Genomic DNA, 13,620 nt, shown 5'->3' with positions numbered 1-13,620 from the left:
GCTCCTTACAGAAGACGGGCTGTTTCCGAAGCCCTCCCCTACCCTCCTCCAGCCCCTTTCCTCTGACTGAAGGACCGTCATCAACTCGGTGACAACCCAGAATTCAGGCCTCCAGCATCTGATTGCAATTGTGCCTCTGACTGTCAGGGATAAATGTCTGTTGTCTTAAGGAGGATCTGCGTTGATGGAGGTGTCAGCACAGGCAGTGGTGGTGGAACCAGGCTCCCTGTGAGATGTAATTTGTGGGCAAGTCATGTATGTCCAGCTCCTGCCAGAACTCGGGCCCCTGAAGGTGGGGTAGGGAAGACTGGGTGTGTGGGGGACAGATAGGTGCAGCTGCGTGGGGTGAAGGGCAGAGAACCAGAAGCCAGAAAGTGGAACCATCACCCCAGAGGGGAAACTGTAGAGGACGCTGGGCAGTTGGGCAGGAGATAATGAGGTTCCCTGAAAGTGGAGTCTGGGAGGACTAACAGGCACAGGAACAAGAACATGGGGCCAGCAGGAGCTTTGGAAATTAGATTTGAACCCTGGCTCTACCACTCAACAGCTGTGTGACCTTGGATTCATTGCTCAACCTCTCTGAGCTTCATCAGTAAAGAAGTGCTCAGAAGCCCTGCCCTGTGAACTTATAAAAATGCAGTGAGGTGGATCTGAAATGTTCTTCCCCTTGAGGTTTGGCCCCCAGTGGGAAAGCCTGGTGGAGGAAGGCGGAGGCCCATTCTGGAGATGCTGGGCCACTGTAGTGGACAAAGGAGATTCCCCACCCAGACCCCTTTGATTGCATGGTGCACTTGTCTTTCCACTGCTGGGCATGTTGACTGTTCATGGCTCCCAGTTGTCCCCTTCTCAGGCACCTTCTTATCCATGAGGTTAAGTCTTCCACCACCCAGAGCAGCACACAGCCTGTGACCTATGATGTGGCCAGAAAAAGACCGCCCCCTTTCCTTAAGATGGGACCAACTCTGTGATGCTTTGCCTGAAGCTACCACCTGCCCAGATGAGACCTCATCCTTGCTCACTCAACTCTCGCCCCAGCCTTATCCTGATCCCTCACTCTCCTTCTGAAAGCAACACATCCCTTCAATACATTTTGGGCACCTAAGTCCCCTTCTCAGTCTCTGCTCTAGAGAACCTAAGACAGACACCAAGCAGGGTTCCAAGAAACGGAGTCTAAGGTTTAGGGGTAGCCCTGGAACCAGGCCATGACCTGGGGCTGGCCCAGGCTGAGTAGGCAGAGAGGCCTCACACCTAGACACTGAGCTTCTAGCCCTTGGGTGAACTTTGAACCCCTGCCTTGCGGGGAATGGCCCTGAGCTACTGTGAGTCTGGAGGGGCATTTGGTACCAGCTTCAGGGAGAGAGGTGCTGAGCAGAGAGGAGGAAATTCACAACTCTTTTTATTTCTGTTTATTGCTTTATTCATTGAAGTCTTATCCCCATGTACTTAAACAGGATTTGAGGAGCTTAAAACTAAATGCATTTAAAAGGGAATGATTGTAAAAGCAAAACAGTGCAAAAACCGTGTCAAACGAGTGAAATATTTTTATTTCCTCGGAGGCTAGCTGGGATAATAAAGGCAGAGCTTCTTACGTAGACCACCAGGGAAGAGCGTTGTCTGAAACAGGGTCCCTGAAGAGTCAACAGATCCCCACGATTCACTGGGAGCTTCTCCTGGAGTTAAAGGTCCCTCTAGGATACCCTCCCTGTCTACTCCCAGAACTATGTCCCCTGCCAGAGAATACGGGTACTACCCCCTGGCACTTTGCAGGGCCTTGGGAAGTCCCTTCTCTTTCTGAGCACTCAGAGCACTCCCTCTGCTCAGTGAAGGGGCTGAGCCTGAAGATCCCTGGAGCACTTTCCACCTCATATGTTCAAGGACTGCCTAAGAAAATTGACACTCAGCAGCTCCCAGGGCCTCAGGCAGGTGGAATGGGAATCCACATCCCTAGGCCCCAGCTGGGAGATGCAGGCACTAGGAGAGTCGGGAGGTGATGCGCAAGGGCAAGGAGTGTGGGTGCAGGCTCCGTCTGGCCCAGGGATGAGGGAAGCACAGGAGAGAGGGATCCAGGCCAGAGGACAGAGGGGCAGCCTGCAAGCTCAGAAGAGGACCAGAATAACTAATGAGCCCATATCCCACCGGGAACGTTCACCCTGAGCTGGTGTTAGAGGTAAGAGAAAGGAGCAGGAGCAGAGGAACCACCCTGTCTTGGGCTGAGGGGGCCTGGGGCCAGGAAGTTTTGGGCTCTGGAGCTTGGTGTCCTCAGGATCTCAGGTGACTGTCTGTTACTGGTCCCTTACTAAGAGGCAGGTACTGCGCTAAGCATCTGAGGTGCATTCTCCCATCTAATCCCCCCAATACCCTTTAACATAGATTCCATCATTTGCTTCATTTTAAAGTGAAGCAAGGGTTAAGATCCCGGCCCAAGGTCACCCAGCTGGTAGGAGACAGATCAGGCTACACCCTGGGTTACTTCTGATGTCAAGCCAGCACAGCTTGGCACCCTGTTTCAGCACCTCCCTCAGGGAGACTCATGGTGTTCCCAGTCCTTAGAGGTCCTTAAGAAAGTCAAGCCCTGCTTTATTAATGTCTCATTAATCTTAGATACCACATTTGTATTCTAATAAGAGCCTTCTGGAGCTAGGCCCTTTATCCTAAGGGCACTAATGGGGAAATGTAAGCACCGCATCAGGACTGGGATAGGGGAGGCTTTGGTAAGGTATGCCCTTTCAGTATCCATGGATGCCACCTGTTGTCAGCAGGGACCCCTAGCTGCTCTAGAACCCAGCCCTACCCCATCTCAAGATGCCCTGAGTATTTGCATCTCCCAGGACTCATGAGGCTGTCTCCAGGTCTGAGGGCGGCCGTCAGCGTTGGCAGCAAGCGCTCCTGTTGGCACAGGGGAAACATAAGCTGCATCTGCCACTTAAAAAGCATTTCTGAGAAGTGCAGAGGCGGCAAGAGTGTGCAGAATTGTCGGCGTGTGGGGATTAGCAGGCCGGCACGTTTCCTCCTGCAGGCAGCCCTGCTCCGCAGCGCTCAGAGACATAAGGCATTTCAGGAGAAGGATCGTCCAGGCACGGAGCAGCCATTAAAAGGAAACCCAGGGAAGGCCATGGGAAAAGAGTGGCTGCTTTCTAGGAATTATAGGCTCCACACAAAAGGAGCCGGGTCCCTGAGGACCCAGAGTGACCAGTGCCCAGCTTGGGCTAGGGCTTGCCATCAGCAGCCAGCTGCTCTAGTGGCATTTCGAGAGCCCCAGAGAAATTCTGCAGTTACCTCCACACCAGCTTGTGAGGCTGATACTGCCATGATCCCCCTTCTACAGCTAGGGAAACTGAGGCTTAAATGAAAAGAAATCATTAAGAGTGTGGTTAGAACATGAGCGCTGGACCACACTGGTTCAAATCCCAGTTCTACCACCTTCTGGCTGTGTGTCCTTGGGTAATTCCCTTGGCCTCTCCGACCTTCAATTTTCTCACCCATAATGTGAGAGAAATAATAGTACTTCTTCTCCCAGAGGTAACTATGGGAATTAGAAGAAAAATGAAGCTAAAGTGTCAGACTCGTAATAAATCCTCAATAAACAGTAGCTTTGATTATTATTAGATTATTCAGGTCAATTCAGTTCAATATTTATTGACTACTTGGTTGAATTTATTAAAGTATATTGTCAAAACAAGCCGGTTCTTCTCTCCCAGTTGATGACAATGTCGAACTCTGCCCTCTTCAGCCAGTTGTTCTGCCATTGGGTGGTTGCAGCTATTGGAACATATAAAACACGGGGAATGACCCAGCAATGCCATTATGGGGTATATACCCAGGAGAATATAAATCATTCCACCATAAAGACATAAAGACACACCCATGTGAATCTTCATCACAGCACTATTCATAATAGCAAAAACATGGAATCAACCTAGGTAACCCATGGGGTTGTGTCCTAAACCAGCTAGGGGTTCCTGCTGACAGGTGGCATCCATGGATACCGAAAGGCCTCACCTTGCCAAAGTCATAGGAGACGATGCTTCTCCTGAAATGCCTTATGTCCTGAGCACCACGGAGCAGGGCTGCCTGCAGGAGGAAATGTGCCAGCCTGCTAATCTCCACACGCTGACAATTCTGTGCACTCTTATCACCTCTGCACTTCTCGGAAATGCCCATCAGTGACAGACTGGATAAAGAAAATGTGGTACATATACACCATGGAATACTATGCAGCCATAAAAAGCGGAGCAAGATCATGTCCTCTGCAGGGACATGGATGGAGCTGGAGGTCATTATCCTCAGCAGACTAATACAGGAACAGAAAACCAAACATCGCATGTTCTCACTTACAAGTGGGAGCTAAATGATGAGAATTCATGAGCACAAAGAAGGGAACAACAGGCACTGGGGCCTACTTGAGGGTAAAGGGTGGGAGGAGGGAGAGGAACAGAAACGATAACTATTGGGTACTAAGCTTAGTACCTGGGTGATGAAATGATCTGTACAACAAATCCCCCACGACATGAGTTTACCTGTATAACAAATCTGCACATGTACCCTGAATATAAGTTAAAAACAAATAAATACATATAAATAAACGCAGGCAAGCTGAGCCACCCCAAAGGCACCTGCCCTCTTGCTCCATCCTTGGAAGAGGGATTGAGAGCTATCACACACGAGGCTCTGCCTGTGCTGGGCTATAGGGAGGTCTAAGTGGGAGAGGTCCCAAGGACTGAGGAAGCGGGAGGCTAGAAGACCAGATGTTGGAGGGGGACTTGGAGGAGCGAGAAGCTGGAGGTGAGTGGTGCAGGTCGGAGTTTGGAAGTCAGCCTCAGGAGCTGAGAGATGGGAGGTGAGCATCAGGAATATGGCATCAGAGAGGAGACTCAAGGTGTCAAAGATGAGCGTGAACCCTGAGAGGTCAGGACTGCAGGTGAGAGTTGGAAGTTAGAGCCTAGATGGGACTCCTGGAGGTCAGCTGTTGGAGGAGAGGCTTGGCAGGTCAGAGTCAGAGGGAAGACGGTGGTGAGAAGCTGGGTGTGTTTCTCAGGAGGTGTGTTAGTTTCCTATTGCTGTTGTAATGGATTATCACAAATTTAGTGGCTTTAAAATAACACACAGTTTAACGACTTGGGATGTATTCCTTCCTCTAAAAAAAAAAAAAGAAAAAGAAACACAAATTGATCTTATAATTCTGGAGACCAAAAGTCCAAAGTCAGCTTCATGGGGCTAAAGTCAAGGTGCTGGCATTCTGTATCTATTTCTGTCCCTCCTCTTCGCTTTTCTTCCCCTCCCCCTTCCCTTCCCTCCCCTTCTCTTTCCTTCCTCTTCCTTTCCCTCCCTCCCCTTCCCTTCTCCAGGATGATCCTGTGGTGTCCCTCGTGGATCCAGGCAGCGGTGGGGCTGAACTGTTTGGCTTTGAATCAGTCCAGCCCTAGAGAACACCATTGTAAAAGCACATTTCCTGCCACCTGTTATTCATAAACTCAAGATACATTTATTGAGCGCTGAACACTGAGCTCGGTGAAAAGGATCCAGCAGTGAGCTAGACAGAGGTGGTCCTGCCTTGGGAGACTTTGCGATCTGGCAGGACGCTCCCAGACCTGTGCCAGTGTTTGCAGGTGCGGGCTCAAACTGGCTCGTAAGAGTCCATGGTTAATTTTTCAAGAATGTGCAAACCAGCTGTTAAACACAGCTAGACACAGCTATTATTAAAAATTAAATTATATTAACTTACAGTTAAATAAATTGTATTGAAACAAAGGTAATGAACACTCAAAACTCATCATGTCTTAATTATTGTGCTGTATTTCGCACTCGTTGATGCTCCCGTACGTTATTTATGTCTACTGAATCTGTATGGTGGAAATACCACAATGGTGCACTGCTGTGTATCTCTTCCCAGCTCCACTCGGTGGCACCAACCTTGGTACTTTGAAATTGTTAGTATTTACACCATGGAGCCTAGCAAATGCTACACATCATGCTTTGTTTTAGAGAGATATATATTTTATTTATTTATTTTTCAGATGGAGTCTTGCTCTGTCGGCCAGGTTGGAGTGCAGTGGTGCAATCTCAGCTCACTGCAACCTCTGCCTCCCAGGTTCAAGCGTCTCTCCTGCCTCAGCCTCCCAAGTAGCTGGGATTACAGGCGCCTGCCACCACGCCTGGCTAATTTTTGTATTTTTAGTAGAGACGGGTTTTCACCATGTTGTCCAGGCTGGTCTCAAACTCCTGGCCTCAGGTGATCCACCCGCCTCAGCCTCCCAAAGTGCTGGTATTACAGGCATGAGCCACTGCGCCCAGCCACATCATGCTTTTTTTTTCTTTTTCTTTTTCTTTCTTTTTTTTTTTTTGAGAGCCAGTTACTAAACATGTGTAGCACACTACTGCCTGTTCCCCACTGCATAGTCCAGGTCATCCTGAATCTTGATTGTCTTAGCTTTCAGCTGGAAGTTGTTTCAATGGAGTTGGAGTGGAAGGTGGGTCCTTGTCGGGGAACATTCAGAACCTCTTGTTCCTCCTCAGAGGCCTGTGGGTGAGTGTACAGGCATGCAGGCCCTCAGTTCTCCGTCTCCCAGGCAGGGGCCACTTCTCTGAGGTTCCAGCCTTACCTCCTCCAAATAAAATATAAGCCTGGCTGCTGCATCAGAAAACAGCTGTTCCCACAAAGCTTGCAGGGCTTAATTCCGATTATAGACACAGCTGGACCGCAGTTCACGTGCCAACATGTAACTAACTTTCACTTTACTCACATTCTCAGGAAAATTGATGATTTTCTGCCGTTTTATTACACTTGATGATAATTTAAAAGGCAGGTTTAGTGCATCCATAAAACTGACTTTGCAACAAGCTTGTGATGTTACAAAAATATATTTGGCCGGGGCCTATTGTCTGGAGTTATAAAACAGAAGCCAGGAAGGGCTTTCCAAAGGGGCTGTTCATACCAGCATCCTTTGCCTCCGAACCCCAGCCCATCATTGTCCCACTTCTGGGAGGTAGTGAGCTGGCCTGGGTCTTTTTCCTGCACATGCCCACCTCAGTCAGACTGAGTAGGATGATCTCTGCCTCCATCCCTGACAATGCTCACTAACCACTGACACTGGGAATCATCACCCAAGTTCTGGGGCAGGCATGCACCGAACACGCTGCTGGGGCCCTCCAAGGGCAGTGCTGGCTTCCGAAAGGGAATTTATAGCCGGCTAATCAAAGCTTAATTACAGCAGCTCAGCGGGCTCCAGCAGGAACTCAGGCCGAAATGGTTTTGCTAGGAAACTTTTTATGAGCTTAAGCAGAAGCAGCAAATTAGCAGGAATGAGAAGAAAATCATCCTCCCTTAACCATGTCCCTGAGCTGGGAATCTGCAGCGTCACCTTGCAGAGTGCAGTTCTGGGTGGCCCAAGAGGTGAAGACGGGGGTGTGGGAGCAGCCTGGGTGTGGTCCCCTGTTGTCCATGGGCTGGAGCTGCATGACTTATGCTCCCTGAACCCCCCCCCTACCCCGCCTGCACACACTGCGGTGAGGATCAGGAGGCAGCCTCACATCTCTTCTCACCTCTCACCTCTTCTCCATCTCCACTGCCCCCCGCATGGCTAAAGGACATCACACAACCTCGTGCAACCATGTGGTCTGGAGAGTCTCCTCATTCTTAGACATCTACCTCATCTGAACTCTCAGTTCCTCCTGAGTGCATCTGATCCATAAACTCTTCCACCTCTCCTCTTCCATATTTTAAAATTTCTTTCCTCTTCACCAATCTGCATTCCACCACTCAACTAACTCCTTATCTCTTGTTCAGTCAAGGACCTGCCTTCCAATTCCCCTCCCACTCCCCTGCAGAAAAACAGCCTCCAAGTATTATCAGGAACATCTCCAAATCCCAGTCCTCTACACCTTTGCACCCACATTTTCCTGCATCCACATCCCACTTTCTTCCTCCCTCGCTTCTCTGAGGAAAAGCAACTTTGTAATCATTGAAAGGCACACAAAACCTGGGTTTGAATCTTGTCATTGCCACTAATTAAAATGTACTTTCTTAGGCAAATAATGTAGCCTCTCTGAGCCTCAGCGTCCTTATCTGTAAAATGGAAATAAGAAAATCAGTAATATGAGGTGGTAGTAAGCCATTCCATTAGCTAATCTATGTGCCGTTAAACACCACACTTGCACATTGTAACACTCAAGAAACGATAGGTATTATATTTAATTGTAAAATGGACAGCAGAAATCCACAGAGTTTACAGCTGCCCCCTAAAAAGAGGATCTGGTTTCTAGAAAGATGAATGAGAGTTTTCAGCTCCCTATGTCTATTATCAGTGGTCATACCCAAAAGGGGCTGGCTCTGCATGAGGAGAGAGTCCAAGGGAGAGATTGCATGAGACCAGCAAGGAAGAAGAAGAAACAGAAACTGGGGCCTTGGGACAGCAGGGAGCCTAGGGCTGGCCAGTGCAGGAGCTTCCTGCAGAGACTGGAAGACAGAGCAGAGCTCCCAGGGGTAGAGAGCAGGCACGGAGGTGTACAGGGCTGATTTCAATTGTCAGTGAAAGTAGGCTTCTGGAATTCATCATTTTATTCACAAATTAAGAAAGGACCAAAACATGCTTTGTGCTGTTCTAGCCCACGTAGACGCTTTCTTTCAACTTTATGAACTTCTCTAACAATGAATAAAACCACTCTGGCATGACAGGCGCCTGTATTATTCTGTGTGGATTCCTTATTCCTAATGTCATCAATTACAATAATCAGATCACTGTAACACCGGGTTGGAGCAGGGCCGTTGCTGAGGGGCAGGCAAGCGAGACCGCGGCTGTTCAGAACCGCTCGCTCGTGTTTCTAAGGCACTGAAAGACGACTGGAAAATGTGATTGCCCTTAAGTTTTAAATTACCTGCAATCATTAAAATAATCTAGTTCATATTCATAAAGCTGTGATTATATTTTACATACCCAGTAAACACTTTATGAGAAAAACCCACAATTCTGCAGTGAAATAGAGAGGCTAGATCTGATGGAGTCAAAATGCGAAGACGTGTTGGCGTGAAATCGGCCCAAAACACTGAGGTGGGGGTTGAACATTGACCATGGAACATGTTCCCTGCCTCTGTGGTGGGCGGTGGGCTGAGTTTTTGAAAGGTTATTAGACAGATGAGGAACAGAAGAGACAAGGGGGAAGGGAAAATAGCCCAATTCCAGTATTTCCAGAGTTTTCCGAGGCCCATAGGTATCTCTTGGCTACCTCCATCCATCCCACTGGACAACAGCGGTGAAAGGTCATGGTGCCCTAAACTCAGCACCATCATGTGCACCCTGGGACCCCTGGAGGAAGAATGCCTCTTACTCTTGTTTGATAGATGGGGAAATTGAGTCTCAGAGAGGTTAAGCGATTTTCCTAAGATCGCACAGTAAGTGGGGAAGTCAGACACCACCCCAAGGTCTGTGTGACTCCAAAGCCCACACCCCACATTTGTTGAGGCGTCTTGTCCAAGGACACATGGTAGTGAATGGCAGACTGGTGCTCTCCTGGCTGGGTAACATGTGGGGCCTCACCTCCCAGCCTCTTCCAGATCCAGGTGCTTCTTACTGTGCCTTTCAGTTACTTTTTACTGTGACATGATCCAGTCACCCCCAGCATTCAGTGGAGCGCCCCAGGTGAAGCATTGAGGGCAACGCCCACTGGACACCGCGTCTGAAGCAAAGCATTTTGCAAAAACCCGACTTGAAAAAACATATATATATCATCCATTTCCTTTTTTACCAAGATACATTTTTGACACCAATGAGGCTTAAGAAAGTCCAATATAACATCCCTCTCTTCCCACCAGAATCACACAAATGGAGATCAAAACTCCAGCTTCGGTGCACAGGAGAACACAGAACCTCTTCCCCGGAACTACAGATCTGCCTCGCCCAGGCAGAGCCCACTCAGCTAGTGAAAAAAGATGCAGGGAACCGTTCTGCAGGCAGGCAGAACCCAGAGAGAGGAGGGTTGGGAGCTGAGCATGCTCAGTGCCTTCACCCGAACCCACCAATCAAAGGAGTTCCTCCTCTTCCCAAGGGGAGGCGGGGGTGAGCGAGTGAAGAGCTAGGTATGGGAGATGTTTCAGTGGAAATGCTTCTCCCTGCAAACCAGAGCAGTGGTAAATGATCACTCCTCCTGCCCCATAAACAATAAAGACTCTTTAGATAAAGAAAATCATTTCTAATCCTTTGGCTCTTCACTCTTCCCTTTTGCGAGTTCCTTTGGCTGCCCTGCACATTTGATATGATTGCATCAGTCTTTGGGCACTGATGCCATTCAGTGCCAGCTGTGGTGGGGATCTCCCAGGGCTGCTCTGTAACCATTGTGGCCATATCCACTGGGTGGGAGAGGTTCCATGGGGCAGGATCCCATCATTGAAGCACCCTCCACTCTTTACTGATGGGCTGAGGGCTGCTTCCAGATGGGTCATCACGAATAATTCTACAGCCACCATGGTGTACATATACCTTTTAGCCTGGCCTCAGCCATTCTTCCCCAGGTGTGCTGTCTACCCAGACTCCCACAAAGTCCTAGGATGACTGCGGTTGGGAAATATACAAAGGACCCAAGGAAATCCCATCCCCTTAAAGTTATAGAGACAGAGGTGATTTTTTCAGGTGTGCACTCTGAGGACCTTAGCAAATAGTAGGCCATTTGTGGGAAGGGGCCAGGGCTCCACTGGGCATAAAATGGCCAGCACTTTAAGTAGCTTCTGTCTGCCCCACTGTAGTTTCAGAGCCACTCAGGGAATCTTCTCACTCGTTAGGCATTGCTCCACATACCTGCAGCTTGCTGTGAGATCCAGGGACCCCGGAGTTGGCATCCCACAGCCCCAGAAGGTGGACAGGGCAAGTGACACCTGGTGCTATGGTTTGAATGATGATGTCTCCCCAAAATTCATGTGTTGAAACGTAATCACCAGTGTGACAGTGTTAAGAGGTGGGGCGTTTAGGAAGATGAATAGGTCCTGAGGCCAGAGCCCTCACGAACAGGATTGAGTCCCTTACAGAAGACGCGTCACTCAGCGTCCCTTGGCCTTCTGCCTTCCACAATGTGGACGTGAGAGCACAGTGCCATCTCCAGAGCAGAGAGCAGCCCTCCCCATTCAACAAGGCCGGCACCTCAGCGTCTCACTCTGGGACCCACGCAGACAGAGCACAGCCACCATCTGGATCATTGCTGGTCCCTGTGCAGAGGGAAGGAGAGCTTGGTGAATCGCTCCCTGGTTCTTAAAGATTAACCTACCACGTCCAGTCCTACTTCCCTGGCCAAAACAAGTCATGTGATCACCCCCACCTTCCGGGACTGAGCAAGTTCAAGACTACTCCGTGCCCAAGAGAACTGGAAAGATCTGGTGGGTAACACTGCCAGGCCACACATCCAGCCCCCCCACCCACCCTGCGCCTGGCTCTGTATTGGTATTGAGCAGAGACATGAAGCCCAGACTGCTTTCTAGAACTGTGCTGTCCGATGCGGTAGCCAGCTGTGCCTGCTGAGCGCTTGAAATGTGGCTAGTGCAAATTTAAATGTGCTCTAAACATAAAATCACACACCCAATTTCAAAGACTTGGCATAACAAAAAGAATGTAAAATAGCTCATTTATGCCTTTTCATTTTGATTACATATTGAGATGACATTTGGGATCTATGAGGTTAAGTAAAGTATGTTATTAAATTTAATCGTACCTGTTCCTTTTTTTTTTTTTTTTTTGAGACAGAGTTTCGCTCTTATCACCCAGCCTGGAGTGCAATGGCGCAATCTCGGCTCACTGCAACCTCTGCTACCTAGGTTCAAGCAATTCTTCTGCCTCAGCCACCTGAGTAGCTGGGATTACAGTTGCTGGCTACCACGCCCGGCTAATCTTTGTATTTTTAGTAAAGACTGGGTTTCACCGTGTTGGCCAGACTGGTCTCGAACTCTTGACCTCAGGTGGTCCACCCACCTCGGCCTCCCAAAGTGCTGGGATTACAGGCATGAGCCATCAAGCCTGGTCTATTCCCTTTTTTGATGTGGCTACTAGAAACTTTTAAAATTGCATTTGGGGCTCACATTAGATTTCTATTAGACAGCGCTGTTCCAACACCTCTGATCCCGGCCAAGAGTGAGACAGAGCTTGCAAATGAAATCAAGTGGATCCAGCCGTGAGTCCAGCAGTCATTGGGGGTGGGAGTGGGGTCCTCTCAGACTCAGCATCTGCCCAGCCACAACTTTGACTCCTTGACAAAAACCTCGTGAGCCCTCCCTGAAGATGGAGCCACTGCCTCCACCCTGGGCTGGGACCTCACTTTCTGCTCTCCCTGGGGGCCCCCTTACTGCATGACACAGGCAAGCCATGGGGTATGGCAAGGAGCATCTCTGCCACAGTCTGATGCCCAAGGAACTGCAGCCAAGAAGGCGCAATCGCCTGCGGAGAAGTGTTAATAAATATTTACCGAGCCCTTTGACAGTGCCAAGAGAGACTACAAATCAGTCCCAGCAGGCGCCGAAACGAGTCTCCTGAGGCTGGCAGCCAGAGGCGCCACCACACAGGGCCGGAAGCCCACTGACCTCCGGCTGCTTGTACCTACCCTGAGTGGCCCAGGCAGCCCCGTTTACAGGAGCTGTGAAAGAGGACAATCTCTCACTATTGATTTTGTGCCTCTCCCTGCGACCGCCGCCCTGGGTAACTCACAAGGTATGGATTTTTCTATAAACCCTAAATTAATATCTGCAGCAGGTGGGAATATACTGCTGCCCAATGCGGTGAAGCCTCCTGGCCCCACTGGGCTGAAAATTGGAGGACATGCAGCCTGTGACTGTCCCTCCTGTGCCTGGGTCCACAGGCTGACCTCTGCTTTTAGTAGTCAGCAGGCTGGGGGCGTGGAGGCTGGCCTGCTGGGCTATGCATCCAACTCCCAGCCCCCAGCTGGGATTCTTGTGTTCTCTGTGTTTGAATGAGGCTGTGCATACAGGAGTTGTGAATGCAAGTCACCTCAGGGCCCTCCATTCATTAAGGAGAGACTCTCTGCGATGGCAAGGAAAGAGCGGGGACTTGGCATTTACTGAACTTCAGTTTACTCCCAGCTCCACCCCCAGCCTGCAGTGTGGCTTTGGAAAGTTACTTCATAACCTCTCTCTGCCTCTGTTTCCCATCAGTAAAATGGGAATGACATCATTTATTCCCATCAGTAAAATGGGAATAATATCATATTAACATAACATTACTCCCAGCTCCACCCCCAGCCTGCAGTGTGGCTTTGGAAAGTTACTTCATAACCTCTCTGTGCCTCTGTTTCCCATCAGTAAAATGGGAATGATATCATATTAACATGACAAGGTTGATGTCAGGATCATTTACTTGCACAGCAAATGCAAAACAAGATCATTTCACTTGAGTAAGAGCTACGAAAGAAATAAGCAAGGTGACTTTGGTAGATTCCTTGAGGTAGGGTGGTCAGAGGGGGTGTCCCTAAAGAGGTGACATTTGGGCATAGAGCTGAAGGGTGGGAAGGCACCAGCCACACCAAGAGCTGGGGAGAGGGAACAGCTAGTGCAAAAGCCCAGAGGAGGGTAAAAATAAAGGAAATTTGACTACGGAAATGTACACAGCATTTTCCCCTGCAGGGAGCAGAAGCCCA

The sequence above is a fragment of the Mandrillus leucophaeus genome, unplaced genomic scaffold, assembly GCF_000951045.1.
Source record: "Mandrillus leucophaeus isolate KB7577 unplaced genomic scaffold, Mleu.le_1.0 Scaffold343, whole genome shotgun sequence".
Taxonomy (NCBI): domain Eukaryota; kingdom Metazoa; phylum Chordata; class Mammalia; order Primates; family Cercopithecidae; genus Mandrillus; species Mandrillus leucophaeus.
This window is presented reverse-complemented; position numbering follows the sequence as displayed.